This window comes from Bubalus bubalis, chromosome 1 (assembly GCF_019923935.1).
Source record: "Bubalus bubalis isolate 160015118507 breed Murrah chromosome 1, NDDB_SH_1, whole genome shotgun sequence".
NCBI classification, from domain to species: Eukaryota; Metazoa; Chordata; class Mammalia; order Artiodactyla; family Bovidae; genus Bubalus; species Bubalus bubalis.
Window position 1 is genome coordinate 139,785,778 of NC_059157.1, and position 23,193 is coordinate 139,808,970.

The following is a 23,193-nucleotide window of genomic DNA, read 5'->3' on the forward strand; positions in this document are numbered from 1 at the left end:
ACTGGCTGGAAACACAAAGGGATGTATGAAGACGTAGGTAGTTTCCAACCAGGGAGGAAAATAGAGAGAACTGGGCTCCGAGACAATCTTTGCTAATATCACAATTTTGCTTACTTTCAACACTTAAAGGGGCAGGCTCCCCAATTCAGTCTTTATCAACTTGATGAGCCTGGAAGGGCTGCAAAGCCTGCCCCTACTACATCCTCTGAGTGAAACAGGAACCTCCAGGGTTCTTATAATTGTTCAGCACTGAGGTTCAAGTGAACACGTTTATGGGACTTGGCCTCCAGCCCACTTCTTATGAATACACATAAACACACCTTTTATTGCTCAATAATGTTTTCCCTTTTGGAATTTTTTATGAAACACTGAAAAAAAAATGGGGCTTGTATTTTAATTTTTTAACAGAAGAAACCAGAGAAATACCAAAATCTTCCAAATGGGAAATTTTCTTGTCTGCTGCCCCTATCAAAAGTGATTTGTCAAGGGACTGATCGAAGCTTCAATATCAACAACTCAAGAAATTAATTTGGTCCAAATCCAACAAACTGACTTGCTCTCCAGACTGAGTTTCTGCGTCCCTCTTTACAAGCCCAACCTTGTTCTCCGGGGTGCTTCAGGTGCAATGCAGAATTCATCAGCTCCAGATGCCTGTGGGATGTGCTCCCCATCGGCTCTGTTACAAACCAGTGTTCTCTCGTCTTGGCTCCTGTCCAAAAGAACAAGAAGTTCTCTGATACACGCACATCATTGCTTTGCCTCCTCGACACCATGAGTCCAAGAACTTTGTGACCCCTATCAGGACCACTGCAAGCACTTCCTACCTAGTCACCCAGCCTCCAATATCTGCATTCTCCAATTTATATAAGCACAATGCTGTCATACTAATCATGAAGGAGAGACACAATCATATTGCCCCAGCTTAGATGCTCCAATAGTTTCCATTTTTCACCAGTATCCTCCACCTGGCATTCAGCCTCATACAACCAGGCTCAGACTCCCCTTTCCAGATGTAGCGGTCACTAGTCTCTTTCATGCATTCTGCACTGTTGACAATCTGGATAATCTGGCACTCTGCAGTGTACTCTACACGTGCCTTTATTCTTGCCACTTTGAGTTCTTTGCTGCAAGCCACACACTGACTTTGGTTACCTTGGGAACAAAGGGATGTGCTGGAAATATGTGTGGAAGTTAAGACTCTGAAGAGCAAGGCACAGAAAGGACAAAAACCAGAGTTGTTCAATGGGGTGCTCAGTAGCAGGAACTGTTGGACAATCTCTTAGGGCACAGCCAAAGTGAATAAGTGAGCCCCAGATCTTTGAGTTGTTTTTTTTGTTTGTTTGTTTTTGCTGTTCTGTTCACATTACAGCTTCAGAGAACATCAAATTGACCTGGCTTTAGCTGTAGGCAATCAGAGCACCTTGATAGATCATTTTACAATCACTACCCAATGGAAGAAGAGAAAGCTTCAAAAGTAAATTAAAGCATTAGTACCAAACAAACATATAATAGAGGCCTGAAAGCCAAAAGCAACAATTACCTACAACGTATTATCTCCACCTGGAATGTTCATTTTCTACCTACTGTTCTCTGCCCATCCTCCAAGACTCAATGAGACATAATTTTGAAGCCAAAACACATCTCTCTTGTTGTGAATTTCCAGTTCAGAATGTGCTCCTTTAAGTCTTCCTTACTTTCTTCCTTCTTTCATATTTTTTTTTGTTATAACTGCCTCCTCACTAGCTCTGTGATGAGAAAAGTCACATCCCCTCTCTATGCTCCAATTTCTGGATCTATAAAAAGTCAAAGTGTTAGTCGTTCAGTCATGTCTGACTCTTTGTGACCCCACCCTCCTCTGTTCATGGGATTCTCCAGGCAAGAATACTGGAGTGGGTTGTCATTCACTCCTCCAGGAGCTCTTCCTGACCCAGGGATCAAACCTGGGTCTCCCGCATTGCAGGTAGATTCTTTACTGTCTGAGCCACCAGGGAAACCTGGATCTAAAAAAGGATATAATAATAACCACTTCACATAATTTGTGAGTAGGATTAATGTCCATATGCAATGAAATCAGTTTAGTACCTGACATGTTGTAGTTGTTATTTTTTATTAGCCTGCCATCATCATCATTATTACCGATATTAACACTTTTAGACTGGGAACCATGATTTCTTCATCTTTATGAACCCTTGTCAAATATTTTACAACAAACTGTTTGCTACTTCTGATGAATGAATAACTCAATCAATAAAGTAATCAATCAATGAAGGAAGAAAACTCTGGAAGATGAAATTGAAACTAGGATTTCTGTAGGTCTGCCCTTTCCTCATTTCCCATCCAATTAGGAGACCCCATATACCCATCTGAATGCAGAGTTCCAAAGAATAGCAAGGAGAGATAATAAAGCCTTCTTAAGTGAATAATGCAAAGAAACAGGAAAAAATTGAATGGGAAAGACTAGAGATCTCTTCAAGAAAACTAGAGATACCAAGAGACCATTTCATGCAAAGATGGGCACAATAAAGAACAGAGACAGTATGGACCTAACAGAAGCAGAGATATTAAGAAGAGGTGGCAAGAATACACAGAAAAACTATACAAAAAAGATCTCCATGACCAAGATAATCATGATGATATGATCACTCACTGAGAGCCATACCTCCTGGAATGTGGGCTTTAGAAGCATCACTATGAACAAAGCTAGTGGAAGTGATGAAATTCCAGCTAGCTATTTCAAATCCTAAAAGATGATGCCATTAAAGTGTTACACTCAATATGCCAGCAAATATGGAAAACTCAGCAGTGGCCACAGGACTGGAAAAGGTCAGTTTTCATTCCAGTCCCAAAGAAAGGCAATGCCAAAGAATGCTCAAACTACCGCACAATTGTACCCATCTCACATGCTAGTAATGCTCAAAATTCTCCAAGCTAGGCTTCAACAGTACGTGAACAGAGACATTCCAGATGTTCAAGCTGGATTTAGAAAATGCAGAGGAACCAGAGATCAAATTGCCAACAAAGCACGAGAGTTCCAGAAAAACATCTACTTCTGTTTTATTCACTAAGCCAAAGCCTTTGACTGTGTGGATCACAACAAACTGTGGAAAATTCTTCAAGAGATGGGAATACCAGACCACCTGACCTGCCTCCTGAGAAACTTGTATGCAGGTCAAGAAGCAACAGTTAATACTGGACATGGAAAAAAGGACTGGTTCTAAATCAGGAAAGGAGTACAATAAGGCTGTATATTGTCACCCTGCTTATTTAACTTATATGCAGAGTACATCATGCAAAATGCTGGACTGGACAAAGCGCAAGCTGGAATCAAGATTGCCAGGAGAAATATCAATAACCTCAGATATGCAGATAACACCAACTCTAATGGCAGAAAGCAAAAAGGAACTAAAGAGCTTCTTGATGAAGGTGAAAAAGGAGGGTGAAATGTTGGCTTAAAACTCAACATTCAGAAAACTAAGATCATGGCATCCAGTCCCATCACTTCATGGCAAATAGATGGGGAAAGAGTGGAAACAGAGACAGACTTTATTTTCTTGGGCTCCAAAATCTCTGCAGATGGTGACTGCAGCCATGAAATTAAAAGACGCTTACGCCTTGGAAGAAAAGCTATGACCAACCTAGACAGCATATTTAAAAGCAGGAACGTTACTTTACCAACAAAGGTCCACTTAGTCAAAGCTATGGTTTTTCCAGTAGTCATGTATGGAAGTGAGGGTTGGATGATAAAGAAAGCTGAGTGCCAAAGAATTGATGCTTTTGAACTCTGGTGTTGGAGAAGACTCTTGAGAGTCCCTTGGACTGCAAGGAGATCCAACCAGTCCATCCTAAAGGAAATCAACCCTGAATATTCATTGGAAGAACTGATGCTGAAGCTCCAATATTTGGCCACCTGATGTGAAGAACTGCCTCATTGGAAAAGACCCTGATGCTGGGAAAGATTGAACTCAGGAGGAGAAGGGGATGACAGAGGATGAGATGGTTGGATGGAATCACCGACTCAATGGACATGAGTTTGAGAAAGCTCTGGGAGTTCATGAAGGATAGAGAAGCCTGTGTGCTGCAGTCCATAGGGTCGCAAAGAGTTGGACATGACTGAGCTGCTGAACAACAACTGTAGGAGCAAGGATTATCATAGATCTTCCATGAAACAGGAAAAGAACTTTCCTTGAACATTCTGTGGTTCTGAGACAGCTGGAAATACAGCTGCAGTTCTGTTCTTTTGTTGTAACAGCCTGTGTCTGCAGGAGGTTTTAAAATGTATAATGAAAAGGAAGGAAGAAAGGCAGTGTATAAACATTTGGAAATTTAGGGTGACCCATATGATAGAAAATGGATATCCCCACCCTTGACCTAGTTGACCAATTGTGTCAGTGGCCCCCTTAGAAGCCATTCTTGGTGATACTTGGTGCAATAGTTAGGGATGTTCCTTAGGCAAACTCATCTCCCTTGGTTACCACTACAGGTCTGTCATCTATGAATTTATCTAAATCATATTCAAATCTATCTGTATGTTTAATCTATGCCACTGTCCTCTTGTATTAAAGCTTTGCTTTAAATCTCACCTAAAATGCTAGGGAATAATGAGAAAAAACTCATCATTCCAAAAGAGAACTAGAATAAGTTCCATTTAAACCATACCTGTGCCAACCACCAACAGCTGGGGACAGGCATTTGCCCTCCCTGTCTCACCCTGATCCATTTAAAACTGATAGAATAATCTTCAGATTAAAGGTTAATTAGATTTTTAACATTTTCATGCCACTCAGAATATAAAGATTATATAAATATTTCATCTTATTATAGATTCTAGATAAGACTCTTTTCTTCATTTGACTAAACTCGTATCCCTCCCTGACCCATCCTTTGTCTTCAACACCATAATTTCTTTTTACACACTTTAGATAATCACTGTATTACCACAATGTGTGGCTATGTAGAAGAGGTGCATTATACTACTCTAGGGGGTGAGGTTCATATTCTGTTTATCATATGTATGTCTATTCATTTTGAAAATTTCCACACAAAATGTCCATAAAGTATCTCAAGGAAGGACTACCTTTTCTACTTTATACAAAGATATTTAGAAGATATGGCTCGCTGGATCTGAGATATCTCTGTCTCTTCCAACTTTATCCTTGAGTCTTTTAATTAAGTTCCATTTATTAGGTAGATTCAGGAAAGCTCAATGATATTTCAACTATAATATACATGTAGTAGTTACCTCCTGCATCAGACTTCCTGCTCAGAGCAGCATTCCTCCTGGAGCTGGTTTCTGAGGCCCAGAACTTTCTCTTCTAGCCCTGGTTCTGGGTCCATAAGATACACACCTTAAGGCAGGTCTATAAATTAATCAGGCTTCAATGTCTTCACTCCAGATCCCTCATCTCTGGCATAGAAATCTGTCTCAGATTAAGCGTGAAGATACCAGGTAAATCCCTAGAGTAGCAATTAACAGTATCTTTTGTTTTCTCTTCAAAATGAGATGCCCTCAGAATTGACTCCTTTAGGGCACTGAAGAGTATGTTTTTAACCCTAAGAGTAGAGGCAAGAAAATCATCTCTTGTTCTGTGTTTAGATTTAATATTTCTCAGTGGATTTAATAAAACCACTATTATTTTGCTCCAGGTATGTATATATGTATGCACACACAATAAAAAAACGAGACAAAAAATTTAATAGGAATGGTCATCATTTCACAAATTTTGGGGTCATAATTCTCAGGATGATGTAAGCAATCATCCATCAAGTATTTAAAAAATTCTTACCCAGAACCCTGCTTTTGTTGAAACCAGAGGGGAGACAAAATCCTTACTCCAGGATAAGAATGGAAAGATGTCAAGTTATTTTACCAAACCTTATTTTTCTAATCTTTAAAATGACAGTAATACCTACCCCACTGTTCATTTCTAAGTGCATGCATGCTCAGTCACACTGGATTCTTTGTGACACCATGCACTGTAGTCCACCAGGCTCCCTGGTCCATGGAATTTTCCAGGCAAGAATTCTGGAGCAGGTTGCCATTTCCTACTCCAGGGGATCTGCCCAACTCAGGGATTAAACCCAAGTCTCTTATGTCTCCTGCATTGACAGGCAGATTCTTGACCACTGAACCATCTGGGAAGTCCACGATCATTAGTTGAAGACCAGATCACTAGCTGAAATATAAACACGAAATCTTCTAAGCAGCTAATGTTCAACAAATGCTTATGGAAAGCCTACTGCACTAATTTAAAAGAGAAGCACTGTTCCTGTCTTCACAGAGTTCTACTTTTTACAGGCTTTTTTTCCTCAAGAGGTTTTTGAGCAAGGGAGCAACAACTGGTGCGCCAGAGGCAGTGCATATTGACTTGCAAGAGCCAATTATTAAAATACTCAGAACTAGTTGCTAAACCATTGATAGTTTAAAGTGTGAAAGTGGAAGTGTTAGTCCCTCAGTCATGTCCAACTCTTTGCAACCCCATGGACTATAATCCATCAGGCTCCACTGTCCAAGGGATTCTCCAGGCAAGAATACTAGAGTGGGTTGCCATTTCCTTCTCCAGGGGATCTTCCCTACCCAGGGATCAAATCTGGGTCTCGTGCATTGCAGGCAGATTCTTTACCATCTGAGCCACCAGGGAAGTCAGTCTTGAAATGTGAACTGGTTGTTAAACCATTGGTAGCTTGAAACATGAATGTGTTTACACCACAGAAATTGCCAAGCACTATAAATCAGCCTTTCTATCCCCCCCTCCAACACCAACCCAGAGGGCCAGCTCTCTAGCACACCTTTAAAAAATATGAAAGCATGAAGAATATGGCATAGTAGTTAGAAAGAGGATCTTGATTTGGAGAGAGATGGATCAAAACCCAAACTTTACAATCTACAGTCTGTAAGTCATTTAGCTATCCTAAGCCTCATTATCCTCATTAATAAACAAGGAAAATGGATTAATATCATAATCTACGTATGTTGGTCTGCTCAGGTTGCCATTAACAAATATAGACTGGGTGGCTTAACAACAGTTTTCTTACAATTCTGAAGGCTAGAAATCCAAGATCAAGGTGCTAGCATAGTCAGTCTCTGGGGAAGGCTCTTTCTCCAGCTTTCAGATGGTCATATTCTCACTGCATCTTCACATCACCTTTCCTCCATGTGTGTGCATGGAGACAGAGAAAGCAAGCTCTCTAATGTTTCTTCTTCTTCTTCTTTTTTTTATTGAAGGATAATTGCTTTACAGAAGGATAATTGCTTTACAGAATTTTATGTAAAACCTCAACATGAATCAGTCACAGGTATACATATATCACATCCCTTTTGAACCTCCCCCCACCTCCCATCCCACCCCTCTAGCTTGATACAGAGCCCCTCTTTGAGTTTCCTGAGCCATACAGCAAATTCCCATTGGCTATATATTTTACATATGGTAATGTAAGTTTCCATGTTACTCTTTCCATACATCTTACCCTCTCCTCCCCTTGCCCCATGTCTATAAGTCTATTCTCTATGTCTGTTTCTCCATTGCTGCCCTGTATATAAATTCTTCAGTACCATTTTTCTAGATTCTGTATATGTGTGTTAGAATATGATACTTATCTTTCTCTTTCTGACTCACTTCACTCTGTACAATAGGTTCTAGGTTCACCTACCTCATTGGAACTGACTCAAATGTGTTCCCTTTTATGGCTGAGTAATATTCCATTGCGTATATGTACCACAACTTCTTCATCCATTCTTCTGTCAATGGACATCTAGGTTGCCTCCAAGTTCTAGCTATTGTAAATAGTGTTGCAATGAAAAATGGGATACATGTGTCTTTCAATTTTGGTTTCCTCACGGTATATGCCTAGGAGTGGGATTGCTGGGTCATATGGTGGTTTTACTCCTAGTTTTTTAAGGAATCTCCATACCATCTTCCATAGTGGCTGTATCAATTTACATTCCCACCAACAGTGCAAGAGCATTCCCTATTCTGCACACCCTCTCCAGCATTTATTGTTTGTAGACTTTTTGAGGATAGCCATTCTGACCAATATAAGGTGATATATCATTGTGGTTTTGATTTGCATTTCTCTAATAATGAGCGATGTTGAGCATCTTTTCATGTGTTTGTTAGACATCTGTGTGTCTTCTTTAGAGAAATGTCTGTTTAGGTCTTTTTCCCATTTTTTGATTGGGTTGTTTGTTTTTCTAGCATTAAGTTGTATGAGCTGCTTGTATATTTTGGAAATTAATCCTTTGTCAGGTGTTGCATTTGCTATTATTTTCTCCCATTCTGTGGGTTGTCTTTTCACCTTGCTTATAGTTTCCTTTGCTGTGCAAAAGCTTTTAAGTTTAATCAGGTCCCACTTGTTTACTTTTGTTTTTATTTCTGTTACTCTAGGAGGTGGATCATAGAGAATCTTGTTTTATGTCATCGAGTGTTCTGCATATGTCTTTCTCTAAGAGTTTTATAGTTTCTGGTCTTACATTTAGGTCTTTAATCCATTTTGAGTTGTATGGCATCACTGACTCAATGGACATGATACCTGTGGCGGACTCATTTTGATATTTGGCAAAACTAATACAATTTTGTAAAGTTTAAAAATAAAATAAAATTAAAAAAAAAAAAAACGAAAAAAAGAGTAAACTCCAGGAGCTGGTGATGGACAGGGAGGCCTGGTGTCCTGCTGTCCATGGGGTCACAAAGAGTCAGACATGACTAAGTGACTGAACTAAACTGAATGGTGTTAGGAAGTATTCTAATTTCATTCTTTTACATGTAACTGTCCAGTTTTCCCAGCACCATTTATTGAAGAGGCTTTCTTTGCCCCATTGTGTTCTTGCCTTCTCTGTCAAAAATAAGGTACCCATAGGTGCATGGGTTTATTTCTGGGCTTTCTACCTTGTTCCATTGGTTTATATTTCTGTTTTTGTGCCAGTACCATACTGTCTTGATGACTGTAGCTTTGTAATATAATCTGAAGTCAGGAAGGTTGATTCCTCCAGCTCCATTCTTCTTTCTCATGACTGCTTTGGCTTTCGGGGTCTTTTGTATTTCCGTATGGATTGTGAAATTTTTTGTTCCAGTTCTATGAAAAATGCCATTGGTAATTTGATAGGGATTGCATTGAATCTGTAGATTGCATTTGGTAGTATAGTCATTTTCACCATATTGATTCTTCCTACCCAGGAACATGGAATATCTCTCCATCTGTTTATGTCATCTTTGATTTCTTTCCTTGCTGCTAAGTCGCTTCAGTCGTGTCCAACTCTGTGTGACCCCATAGACGGCAGCCCACCAGGCTCCCCAGTCCCTGGGATTCTCCAGGCAAGAATACTGGAGTGGGTTGCCATTTCCTTCTCCAATGCATGAAAGTAAAAAGTGAAAGTGAAGTTGTTCAGTCGTGTCCGACTCATAACGACCCCATGGACTGCAGCCCACCAGGCTCCTCTGTCCATGGGATTTTCCAGGCAAGAGTACTGGAGTGGGGTGCCATTGCCTTCTCTGGATTTCTTTCCTTAGTGTCTTATAATTTTCTGTGTACAGTTCTTTTGTCTCCTTAGGTAAGTTTATTCCTAGATATTTAATTCTTTTTTTGTTGCAGTGGTGAATGGGATTGATTCCTTAATTTCTCTTTCTGATTTTTCATTGCTAGTATATAGAAATGCAAGTGATTTCTGTGTATTGATTTTGTATCCTGCAATTTTGCTAAATTCACTGATTAGCTCTAGTAATTTTCTGATACTATCTTTAGGGTTTTCTATCTACAGTATCAGGTCATCTGCAAACAGTGAGGGCTTTACTTCTTTTCCAATCTGGATTCCTTTTATTTCTTTTTCTTCTCTGATTGCTGTAGCTAGGACTTCCAGAAATATGTTGAATAATAGTGGTGAAAGTGGACACCCTTGTCTTGGCCCTGATCTTAGCGGGAATGCTTTCAGCTTTTCACCATTGAGAATAATGTTTGCTGTAGGCTTATTGTATATGGCCTTTACTATGCAGAGGCAGGTTCCTTCTATGCCCATTTTTTTTGAAGAGTTTTAATCATAAATTTTGTCAAAGGCTTTTTCTGCATCTATTGAGAGTATCATATGGATTTCATCTTTCAATTTGTTAATATGGTGTATCACATTGATTGATTGCATATATTGAAGAATCCTTGCATTCCTGGAATAAACCCAACTTGATCATGGTGTATGAGGTTTTTGATGTGTTGCTGAATTCTGTTTGCTAAAATTTTGTTGAGGATTTTTGTATCTATGTCCATCAGTGATATTGGCCTGTAGTTCTCTTTTTTTGTGTTGTCTTTGTCTGGTTTTGGTATCAGGGTGATGGTGGCCTCATAGAATGAGTTTGGGTGTTCCTTCCTCTGCAATTTTTTGAAAGAGCTTTAGAAGAATATGCATTAGCTTTTCTCTAAATGTTTGCTAGAATTCTGTGAAGCCATCTGATCCTGGGCTTTTGTTTTGGGGGAGATTTTTGATCACATCTTCAATTTCAGTGCTTGTAATTGAGTCATCATTTCTATTTCTTCACGGTTCAGTCTTGGAAGATTTGAACTTTTCTAAGAATCTGTCCATTTCTTCCAGGTTATCTATTTGATTGCCATATAGTTGTTCATAATAGTCTCTTATAATCCTTTGTATTTCTGCATTGTTTGTTGTAACCCTCCTTTTTCATTTCTAACTTTGTTGATTTGATTCTTCTCTCTTTTTATTCTTGATGAGTCTGGCTAAAGGTTTGTCAATTTTGCTTATCTTTTCAAAGAACAAGTTTTTAGTTTTATTAATCTTTACTATTGTTTTTTTCATTTATTTTTAATTTATTTTTGCTTGGATCTTTTTTCTTTCTTTCCTTCTACTAATTTTGGGGGGTTTTTGGTTCTTCTTTTTCCAGTTGTTTTAGGTGTAAAGTTAGGTTGTCTATTTGATGTGTTTCTTGTTTCTTGAGGTGAGATTGTATTGGTATAAACTTCCCTCTTAGGACTGCTTTTGGTGCATTCAATAAACTTTGGAAAATTCTGAAAGAGATGGGAATACCAGACCACCTGCCCTGCCTCCTGAGAAATCTGTATGCAGGTCAGGAAGCAACAGTTAGAACTGGACGTGGAACAACAGACTGGTTCCAAATAGGAAAAGGAGTACGTCAAGGCTGTATATTGTCACCTTGCTTATTTAACTTATATGCAGAGTACATCATGAGAAACTCTGGGCTGGGGGACGCACAAGCTGGAATCAAGATTGCCAGGAGAAATATCAATAACCTCAGACATGCAGATGACACCAGCCTTATGGCAGAAAGTTAAGAAGAACTAAAGAGCCTCTTGATGAAAGTGAAAGAGGAGAGTGAAAAAGTTGGCTTAAAGCTCAACATTCAGAAAAATAAGATCATAGCATCTGGTCCCATCACTTCATGGGAAATAGATGGGGAAACAGTGGACACAGTGGCTGACTTTATTTTTTGGGGGGCTCCAAAATCACTGCAGATGGTGACTGCAGCCATGAAATTAAAAGACGCTTACTCCTTGGAAGACAAGTTATGACCAACCTAGACAGCATATTCAAAAGCAGAGACATTACTTTGCTAACAAAGGTCCATCTGGTCAAGGCTATGGTTTTTCCAGTAGTCATGTATGGATGTGAGAGTTGGACAGTGAAGAAAGCTGAGAGCCGAAGAATTGATGCTTTTGAACTGTGGTGTTGGAGAAGACTCTTGAGAGTCCATTGGACTGTAAGGAGATCCAACCAGTCCATCCTAAAGGAGATCAGTCCTGGGTGTTCATTGGAAAGACTGATGTTGAAGCTGAAACTCCAATACTTTGGCCACCTGATGAGAAGAGCTGACTCATTTGAAAAGACCCTGATGCTGGGAAAGATTGAGGGCAGGAGGAGAAGGGGATGACGGAGGGTGAGATGGCTGGATGGCATCACTGACTCAATGGACATGGGTTTGGGTGGACTCTGGTAGTTGGTGATGGACAGGGAGGCCTGGCATGCTGAGGTTCATGGGGTCGCAAAGAGTCAGACATGACTGAGCGACTGAACTGAACTGATAGGTTTTGAGTTGTCAGGTTTTCATTGTCATTTGTTTCTAGAATTTTTTTGATTTCTTCAGTAACCTGTTGGTTATTTAGAAATGTGCTGTTTAATCTTCATGTGTTTGTGTTCCTTAAAGCTTTTTTCTTGTAATTTATATCTAGTTTCATTGCATTGTGGTCAGAGAAGATGCTTGATATGATTTCAATTTTCTTAAATTTACTGGGGTTGATTTGTGACCCAAGATGTGGTCTATCCTGGAGAATGTTCCATGTGCACTTGAGAAGAAGGTGTATTCTTCTGCATTTGGATGGAATGTATGAAAGATATCAATGAGATCCATGTCATCTAGTGTATCAGTTAAGACTTGGGTTTCCTTATTAATTTTCTGTTTTGATGATCTGTCCATTGGTGTGAGTGGAGTGTTAAAGTCTCCTACTATTATTGTGCTACTGTCAATTTTTTCTTTTATGTCTGTTAGTGTTTGTCTTATGTATATATATGGCATATATATGGGTCTTGTTTTTGCAACCATTCAGCCAGTCTGTGTCTTTTGGTTGGAGCATTTATTCCATTTACCTTTAAAGCAATATTGACATATATGTTCCTATTGCCATTTTCTTAATTCTTTGGGGTTGATTTTGTAGATCTTTTTTCTTCTCTTGTATTTCTTGACTATATAAGTCCCTTTAACATTTGTTGTAAAGCTGGTTTGGTAGTACTGAATTCTCTTAATTTTTTCTTGTCTGAAAAGCTTTCTATTTCTCCATCAATTCTGAATGAGATCCTTGCTGGGTACAGGAATCTTGGTTGTAGATTTTTCCATTTCAGTACTTTAAATATAAATATATTCTGCCATTCCCTTCTGGCCTGCAGAGTTTCTGCTGAAATATCAGCTGTTAAGTGTATGGGGTTTCCCTTGTATGTTACTTGTAGCTTCTCCCTCGCTGCTTTTAATAGTCTTTCTTTGTGTTTAGTCTTTGTTAGTTTGATTAGTATGTGTCTTGGCATGTTTCTCCTTGGGTTTATCCTGTATGGGATCCTTTGTTCTTCTTGGACTTGATTGACTATTTCCTTTTCCATGTTGGGGAAATTTTCAACTATAATCTCTTCAAAAATTTTGTCATTCCCTTTCTTTTTCTCTTCTTCTTCTGGGACACCTATAATTCAAATGTTGGTGCATTTGATGTGGTCCCAGAGGTCTCTGAGACTATCCTCAGTTCTTTTCATTCTTTTTACTTTATTCTGCTCTTCAGAAGTTATTTCCACCATTCTATGTTCCAGCTCACTGATTTGTTCTTCTGCTTCAGATACTCTGCTATTGATTCCTTCTAGAGTATTTTTAATTTAAGTAATTGTGTTGTCTCTGCATTCTTATTCTTTAATTCTTCTAGGTCTTTGTTAATTGACTCTTGCATTTCTTCCATTTTGTTTTACAGGGTTTTGATCATCTTTACTATCATTATTCTGAATTCTTTTTCAGGTAGTTTGCTTATTTCCTCTTCATTTATTTGGACTTCTGTGTTTCTAGTTTGTTCCTTCATTTATGTTGTATTCCTTTGCCTTTTCATTATTTTTTTTAACTTTATTGTGTTTGAGGTCTCCTTTTCCCAGGCTTCAAAGTTGAATTCTTTCTTCCTTTTGGTTTCTGCCCTCATAAGGTTGGTCCAGTGGTTTGTCTAAGTTCCATATAGGGTGAGATTTGTGCTGAATTTTTATTTTTTTGTTTGTTTTTCCTCTGATGAGCAATGCTGAGTGAGGTGGTAATCCTGTCTGCTGATGATTAGGTTTGCATTTTTGTTTTATTTGTTGTTTAGATGAGGCGTTCTGCACAGGGTGCTACTGGTGGTTGGGTGATGTTGGGTCTTATATTCCAGTGGTTTTCTTTGTGTGAGTTCTCACTATTTGATACCCCCTAGGGTTATTTCTTCTTAAAGACACTAATGCTACCAGATCAAGGCCCTGGAACCCTTAAGACTACATTTAACCTTAATTACCTCCTTAAAGGCTCTATATCCAAATAAAGTCACTTTGGGCATAGAACATATTAATTTGGAGGGGACAAACATTCAATCCATAACATTATCTCACTGAAAATTAAAATGAGACATGCTATGTTGATGCAATGTCTAGTATTTCAAGTGCTCAAAAATATTAGCTATTATTACCATTTCTCATTGGACGAGTAAGTCTGGTTTTATGTCTTGGTGGGAAAGGAGACTCGAGAGTGAAAGCATACAGTCAAGAGGATCATTAAGCAAATTGCTGGAAAACATCAGATAAAGACAGATTCCATTAAATGAAAAATTAACAAGATATAGAAATCAGCTAGCATGGAGATAAGAAAAAATGGTCAGAGTCAGCTCCAAGCATCCTAGGTGGGAAGGAACTGGTGGGGAAAAGACACCAGAAGATGAGAATCAGTTTTAGCAGATGAAAATAGAGAATTTAAGGTAATGGCTAAAAATATCCAAAATTCCGTTTCAAGTTTTGAGAGTACACATTTATTAACAAAATATTTCTTGAGTTTTTGCTGCAGGACACTGTAAGGGATACAAAGATGGTGAGGATATGGTCACTGTTTTTATAAGCCTAGGTCCATTATGGAAAAGGACATAAAAAGAAAATCATCACTCATGCTTGAAAGATTTAAATTAGGTGCAGTAAATTTTTTTAAAAAAATAGGAGATAACTTTTCCTGAGGATATGTTAGGATAGGATTTCACAGAGGCAAAGAGATAGACTGTGAAAGACAGATAAATACGAAGATGTGAATGAGGGTAGAGAAAGGCTTCCTCATAGGGATTTTCCTCTAGCATAAGAAAAAGCATTGAGCTGAGAAAATGTAATCAGGGGGCAGTTCAGTTAGCCGAAGCATAGATAGCCAATTAGAGAATAATAGGAAAACAAGCTAGAGAGGTCATCAAAGACCAAGCCACAGAGGATCTTAAAATCTACGTTAAGAATTTGAACTTGATAAAACACTGATGAAGGAAATTAAAGAAACACAGATAAGTGTAAAGACATGCTCTGTTATTGGATTGGAAGAATTAATATTGTAAAAAATGGTCCATTACCCAAAGTGATTCACAGAGTAAATGCAATCCCCATTAAAACCCCAATCTCATTCTCTACAGAAATAGAAAAAATTCCTAAAATATGTATGGAACCATAAAAGACCCCAAAGGGTCAAAGCATCTTTGGGCAAGAAAGCAAAGCTGGAGCCATTTCAAAATATTTTACAAAGCTACAGCAATCGAAAGAGTACAGTTCTGGCAGAAAAACACATGTATAGACCAATGGAATAGAATAGAAAGCTCAGAAATAAACCTTCAGTCAACTGATTGTCAACAAGGGTCTCAAGAACACACTATGAGGAAAGGATAGTCTCTTCAATAAACAGTGCTAGAAAAACTGTATATCCACATGCAAAAAATTTATTTGGGTTTTATCTTATAATAGATTTTAAAAACCAACTTAAAATGGATTAAAGACTTAAAAGCAATACATGAAACCATAAAACTCATAGAAGAAAACAGGGGGGAAATGTTTGACCTTGGTTGGGGAAATAAGTTCCTAGATATGACACCAAAAGCCCAAGCAACAAAAATAAAAATAGATAAATGGAATTTCATTAAAAAGCGCTTCTGTACAGCAAAGGAACTGACCAAGCGAGTGAAAAGTCAATTTACAGAATGGAAGGAAATAATTAAAAATCATATATCTGATAAGGGGTTAATATCTAATTCATACATCTCAAAGCAAAAAAAAAAAAAAAACAGTTTTTAAGATGGACAAACTATTGAGTATAAAATAAGCTACAAGGATATATTGTACAATATGGGGAATGTGACCAGCATTTTATAATAACTTTAAATGAAGTATATAACCTTTAAAAATTATGAATCACTGTATTATATACCTATAACTTATATAACAGTGTACAGCAATTATACTTCAATTTTTTTTTAATGGACAAAGGACCAGAATAGATACTTCTCAGAAAACATACATATGACCAACAGATATGAAAAGGCACTCAATTTCACTAAATACCAGAGAAATGCAATCAAAACCACAATGAGATATCACCTCAAACTCATTAGAATGTTTATTACCAGAAAGATAAAATATAACAAGAACTGGAAAGCATATGGAAAAATGGAAACCCCTGTACCATTAGCAGGAATGGAATTGATACATCCATTAAACAAAACAATATAGAGGTTTCTCAAAGAATTAACAGAACTACCACATGATCCAGGAAGCCCAGCACTGGGATATATCCAAATAAATGAAATCAGTATCTTGAAAAAGTATCTGCACTTTTCATGTTCATTACAGCATTATCACCACAGCCAACATGTGGAAACAACCTAAGTGTTCATTAACAGATGAGTGGATAAAAAAATGTAGCCTACATTTTCATACAAGGGAATATTGTATAATTATATTGTATTATGAATAAACCATATAAAAGGAAATCCTGCCACCTGCAACAACATGGATGAACCTGGATGACACGATGTTAAGCAAAATAAACCAGACACAGAAAGACAAACACTGTATGATCTTGCTTATATGTGGAATATAAAATACTCAAACTCAAAGGAGCATAGAGTATAATGATGTTTATGGGGGCTGAGAAGGCAATGGCACCCCACTCCAGTACTCTTGCCTGGAAAATCCCATGGATGGAGGAGCCTGGTACGCTGCAGTCCATGGGGTCGCTAAGAGTTGGGATACAACTGAGCGACTTCCCTTTCACTTTTCACTTTCATGCATTGGAGAAGGAAATGGCAACCCACTCCAGTGTTCTTGCCTGGAGAATCCCAGGGACGGGGGAGCCTGGTGGGCTGCCGTCTATGGGGTCGCACAGAGTCGGACACAACTGAAGTGACTTAGCAGCAGCATGGGGGCTGAGGGGAGTGAGGAATGGGGAAATGTTGATCTGGGGTTACAAAGTTTCAGTTGTGCATGATGAATAAGTTCTGGAGACCTTACGTACAACAATGTGACTCTATTAACAATTCTGTACTGAATACTTGAAATTTGCTAAGACAGTAGATCTTAAGTACTCTCACCAGAAAAAAAAAAAAGTAACTACATGAGATGATGGATATGTTAATTAACTTGATTGTGGTGATTCTTTCACAGTGTATATGTGTATCACATCAAGTTGTACACATTAAATATATACAAATTTTAATTATCAATTATACCTCAATAAAGCTGGAAAAAAACTTAAGTAAAAACTGCCCCCACAAAAAAAAACATGAACTTGATTTAGTAGGAAGTGGTGAATCACTACAACATGGTTCAAATAGAAGCATCTTTCACCTCATCCACAACTGATTTATACAGACCCCTTCATTCTCCAAGTCTCCAAGTAAACTTATCAGCTGTGCTAACTTTTAAGGTGCTTAGTTCCTGGCATTAACCTTCTCACAATTCCTTCAGCAACCAGGCTGTCCAAGACCCCAGAACTCTTCTTGATCCCTGGAAAACTAAATCATCTCCTGCCTTTAAGTAACTTAGCTTTCAATCTCAGAATTTCCTCAAAAAGAGTAAGTAGAAAAGTCTTCTGTTCTCATTTCTGCACATATTCCTTTGTGCAATATAGTCTATGAGAGTACTCAATATACAGTCCCTAACAGTTACTAATGGAGAAGGCAATGGCAACCCACTCCAGTAGTCTTGCCTGGAGAATCCCATGGACGGAGGAGCCTGGTAGGCTGCTGTCCATGGGGTCGCTAGGAGTCGGAGCGACTTCCCTTTCACTTTTCACTTTCATGCATTGGAGAAGGAAATGGCAACCCACTTCAGTGTTCTTGCCTGGAGAATCCCAGGGACGGGGGAGTCTGGTGGGCTGCCGTCTATGGGGTCGCACAGAGTCGGACACGACTGAAGCGACTTAGCAGCAGTAGCAACAGTTACTAAGCAAAAGAAAGAGAAGCCAAAAATATCCAAGTGACTTACCAAGAACCTTTAGAAGGTCTCTGGGAAGAGGAATCAGAGGAAGAGTGTGGAAGCTGAAGTTCATGAGGCTCCAGACCACAAACAGGGCTTCTCTGGTGGCTCAGCTAATGCAGGAGAGGCAAGAGATGGTGGTTCCATCCCTAGGTCAGGAAGATCTCCTGGAGGAGGAAATGCAACCCACGCCAGTATTCTTGCTGGGAAAATCCCATGGACAGAGGAACCTGGTGGGCTACAGTCAGTCCATAGGGTCACAAAGAGTTGGACAAGACTAAGCACACACACAGATCACAAACATGTACACACCTACTGTCTCCCTCACCAGCATTTGCACCTCTGCCTCTGGCTTCAATTTGAGCCTGAGCATCTCTGCAGAGCAAGCCAAGTTCCTTGTTTAGATCAGAGCCCAGAGTGGGCGGAGGTTATGCAGAGGATGTGATCTATGAGCTGAAACTAAACCTTCTGAGGTTCCGCAGCCCCTCCCTGTTCTTGGAATCTACCTTCGGCCCACTCTTCCCACAGCCAGAGCCAAGCTTAAGAGAACTTAAGCTTGAAAGAGCGCTCTGGTGCTGAGACCATCTGGACTGCATAAGTGACTGAATCCAGTTAAGGCCTCTACATAAACTTTCAAAATTTGACGGTCGGGTGGGGCGATCTATGGATAACTTGCAGCAGAGGAGACTACTGTCCTACATAAGTTTCGTTGCTTGTTAATCCTGCTACCTACTGATTTCAAGTGATCTCTTTCTTCAGTGTTTCCTGACTCCATGAATGGGGCGAGTTTCAGATTTCACCCAGGATATTTCAAGGTTGTTAATCAACAGTTAGTGAGGCAGCCAGGGCACCGGAGAAACGGGAAAGCGGCCTCCTGGGGACGTGGAGGGCAGGGGAGCTGAGTTGGCCACTGACTTCTATGTAGACAAGGGTGGCCCTTATGTTAGATGTTTGTGGGCCACCGAGTGAGTCTGAGAATGCCTGGAAATGTTTGAGGAACTGCGCAGGGCCGCACTGCAGCCAAGAGGGAAATAAACAGCTGCCGCAGTGGGCTGATCTCTACTGTGGGCAGAGCTGAGCCCCGACGCCCAGCTGGAGGCTGAAGCGCAGCTTACAAAATTGGAAGAAGAGCTGAGGATATAAAAGGATGTGCAGTGTCCCTGGCTCTGCTAGCTTCAGGGCTGGCAGAGGAGGTGGAAAAGCCAGGTAATAATTTGGAGACCTTAGCAACTCATCTTGTGAAGTTAGGAGGGCACAAGCTATGGGGAATTAAGGTCTGACTGTTCCTAATAAAGCGTGCCTATGTGGGTGCTCTGTCATGTCCCACTCTTTTGGGACCCCATGGACTGTATCCTGCCAGGCACCTCTGTCCATGGGATTTCCCAGGCAAGAATACTGGAGTAGGTTGTCATTTTCTCCTCCAGGAGATCTTTCCCACCCAGGGATCAAGCCTGCATCTCCTGCATTGGTAGGCCTATTCTTTTCCCACTGAACCACCTGGGAAGCCCTAACAAGGCCTGGTGAGGATGCTAAGATCAAATCCCTGAGAAAGTGAGGAGAGCAAAAGAACAATGTTGCAGTAATTGACCATGAAATGGACAAAACACCTCCTTCAGTACAACTGCTAAAACAAAGGAGACCAAAGCATAACAAAACAATGCCAGCCAACAGCCCTCAGTTCAGGAAACGTTCTTGAGGAGAACATGGACTCCCATTGAGCCTACTGATACAGCTACCAAGTTCAAGTAAAAGGCCAGGGAAGATCCCCAGGCATAGTTCATGGCACTGTGCTATACAGGGGGCGATGGCATTTATCTAACAGGACAGGAGGCAGAGAAAAATAAGCAACATCACCACACAGCCTGCCATCTGGCAGCGCCTGCATGAGGTTGGGGGGAGGGGGCTGTTCAAAGAACTCACTGCCTTATAGAATGGATTATTCTGGCCCTCTTCCAACGACACAAAAGAAGACTTTATGCATGGACATTACCAGATGGTCAATACCGAAGTCAGATTGATTATATTCTTTGCAGCCAAAGATGGAGAAGCTCTATACAGTCAGCAAAAACAAGATCAGGAGCTGACTGTGGCTCAGATCATGAACTCCTTATTGCAAAATTCAGACTTAAATTGAAGAAAGTAGGGAAAACCACTAGACCTTTCAGATATGACTGAAATCAAATCCCTACGATTATACAGTGGAAGTGAGAAATAGATTCAAGGGATTAGATCTGATAGAGTGCCCGAAAAATTATGGACAGAGGTTCATGACATTGTACAGGAGGCAGGGATCAAGACCATCCCCAAGAAAAAGAAATGCAGAAAAGCAAAAACAGCTGTCTGAGGAAGCCATACAAATAACTGTGAAAAGAAAAAAAGCAAAAAGCAAAGGAGACAAGGAAAGATATATCCATTTGAATGCAGAGTTCCAAAGAAATGCAAAGAGAGATAAGAAAGCCTTCCTCAGTGATCAGTGCAAAGAAATAGAGGAAAAAATTGAATGGGAAAGACTAGAGACCTCTTCAAGAAAATTAGAGATAACAAGGGAATATTTCATGCAAAGACGGGCACAATAAAGTACAGAAATGGTATAGACCTAATGGAAGCAGAAGATATTAAGAAGAGGTGGCAAGAATACACAGAAGAACTGTACAAAAAAGATCTTCATGACCCAGATAATCATGATGGTGTGATCACTCACCTAGAGCCAGACATTCTGGAATGTGAAGTCAAGTGGGCCTTAAGAAACATCACTACGAACAAAGCTAGTGGAGGTGATGGAATTCCAGTGGAGCTATTTCAAATCCTGAGAGATGATGCTGTGAAAGTGCTGCACTCAATATGCCAGCAAATTTGGAAAACTCAGCAGTGGCCACAGGACTGGAAAAGGTCAGTTTTCATTCCAATCCCAAAGAAAGGCAATACCAAAGAATGTTCAAACTACCACACAATTGCACTCATCTCACATGCTAGTAAAGTAGTGCTCAAAATTCTCCAAGCCAGGCTTCAGCAATACATGAACCATGAACTTCCAGATGTTCAAGCTGATTTAGAAAAGGCAGAGGAACCAGAGAGCAAATTGCCAACATATGCTGGATCATCGAAAAAGCAAGAGAGTTCCAGAAAAACATCTACTTCTGCTTTATTGACTAAGCAAAAGCCTTTGACTCTGTGGATCAGGACAAACTGTGGAAAATTCAAGAGATGGGAATACCAGCCCACCTGACCTGCCTCCTGAGAAATCTGTATGCAGATCAGGAAGCAACAGTTAGAACTGGACATGGAACAACAGACTGGTTCCAAATCAGGAAAGAAGTACGTCAAGGCTGTATATTGTCATCCTGCTTATTTAACTTATATGCAGAGTACATCATACAAAATGCTGGGCTGGATGAAGCACAAGCTGGAATCAAGATTGCCAGGAGAAATAACAATAACCTCACATATGCAGATGACACCCCACTTATGGCAAAAAGTGAAGAAGAACTAAAGAGCCTCTTGATGAAAGTGAAAAAGCAGAGTGAAAAAGTTGGCTTAAAACTCAACATTCAGTTAACTAAGATCATGGCATCTGGTCCCATCACTTCATGGCAAATAGATTGGAGAAACAATGGGAACAGTGACAGACTTTATTTTGGGGAGCTCCAAAATCACTGCAGATGGTGACTGCAGCCATGAAATTAAAAGATGCTTGCTCCTTGGAAGAAGAGCTATAACCAACCTAGAGAGCATACTAAAAAGCAGAGACATTACTTTTCCAACAAAGGTCTGTCTAGTCAAAGCTATGGTTTTTCCAGTGGTCATATAGAATGTGAGAGTTGGACTGTAAAGAAAGCTGACCACGGAAGAATTGGTGCTTTTGAACTGTGGTGTTGAAGAAGACTCTTGAGAGTCCCTTGGACAGCAAGGAGATCCAACCAGTCCATCCTAAAGAAAATCAATCCTGAATATTCATTGGAAGGATTGATGCTGAAGCTGAAACTCTAATACTTTGTCCACTTGATGTGAAGAACTGACTCATTGGAAAAGACCCTGATGCTGGGAAAAGTTGGAGGCGAGAGGAGAGAGAGATGACAGAGGATGAGATGGTTGGATGGCATCACTGACTCAATGGACATGAGTTTGAGTAAGCTTTATGTGTTGGTGATGGACAGGGAAGCCTGGCATGCTGCAGTCCATAGGGCACAAAGAGTCAGACATGACTGAACAACTGAACTGAACTGATTCTGACCTATAGGGAGCATTGGCCCAATGAGGAGGGACCTCCCTGCACCTGTGTGACCCTGGAAATCTATAGAGGAAGCACAACAAACTCTAAGACATTTGGGAATGAGACAGACCATCTCCACCCCTGTCTTTGAAGATTCAGATTTGGCCTCATTCACTGCAGGAATAGAAGTCAAGATACTCGAGTCCACCCATCAGTACCTGGTAAGGGATGCTGGTATCCACGCCAAGCCCAGTTGAGGGAGAAAATACATATGGTGTTGGGCAATCCATCACTGGTCTGGGGGAAACTGACAAAACCCAGGAACAGGTCCATGCTATGGGCAAGACCCAAGACAGAGGGAACTCAAAAAGCCAAAAGGCTATCCCAAGCACTTGTGAAGGACTGAGTAAAAGTAACCCAGAGGCATATGTGGTTTGACCTCATTGCTTCATGGGCCCCACCTGAAAAGACAGAGAGGCAACCCAATGCTGTCTTGTTAAGCCTGTTGCTGCTGCTGCCCTAAGTCGCTTCAGTCGTGTCCGACTGTGTGTGACCCCATAGACGGCAGCCCACCAGGGTCCCCCATCCCTGGGATTCTCCAGGCAAGAACACTGGAGTGGGTTGCCATTTCCTTCTCCAATGCATGAAAGTGAGAAATGAAAGTGAAGTCGCTCAGTCGTGTCCAGCTCTTAGCGACCCCATGGACTGCAGCCTACCAGGCTCCTCCATCCATGGGATTTTCCAGGCAAGAGTACTGGAGTCGGGTGCCATTGCCTTCTCCTGTTAAGCCTATGGAAAGCCTTAAAACCTGAGCAGTAATTCAGATCTGCTTCACCTGCCCCTACTATCCCTGAAGGCTTGCCTGCTCCCACAGAGTCTTCAAGGATTCACACCCTGGATATAGGATGCAAACCAAGATCACCTCCAGGTGAGGGCCGTTGGAGGCCTCATGTTGAGCTCCTATTTACAGTTCCCTAGTAATAAACAAAAGGTGATG

At 40.2% G+C, this 23,193-nt stretch overlaps 1 long non-coding RNA gene across 1 annotated transcript; it reads right to left on the reverse strand.

The window, feature by feature from the left end:
* Positions 1-485: 485 nt before the first annotated feature.
* Positions 486-20,086, reverse strand: LOC123334409. The gene is made up of 2 exons (XR_006552193.2): positions 17,996-20,086; positions 486-709 (listed from the first exon to the last, which is right to left on the reverse strand). It is a non-coding gene; the product is annotated as an uncharacterized LOC123334409 (long non-coding RNA).
* Between the last annotated feature and the right edge of the window lie 3,107 nt (positions 20,087-23,193).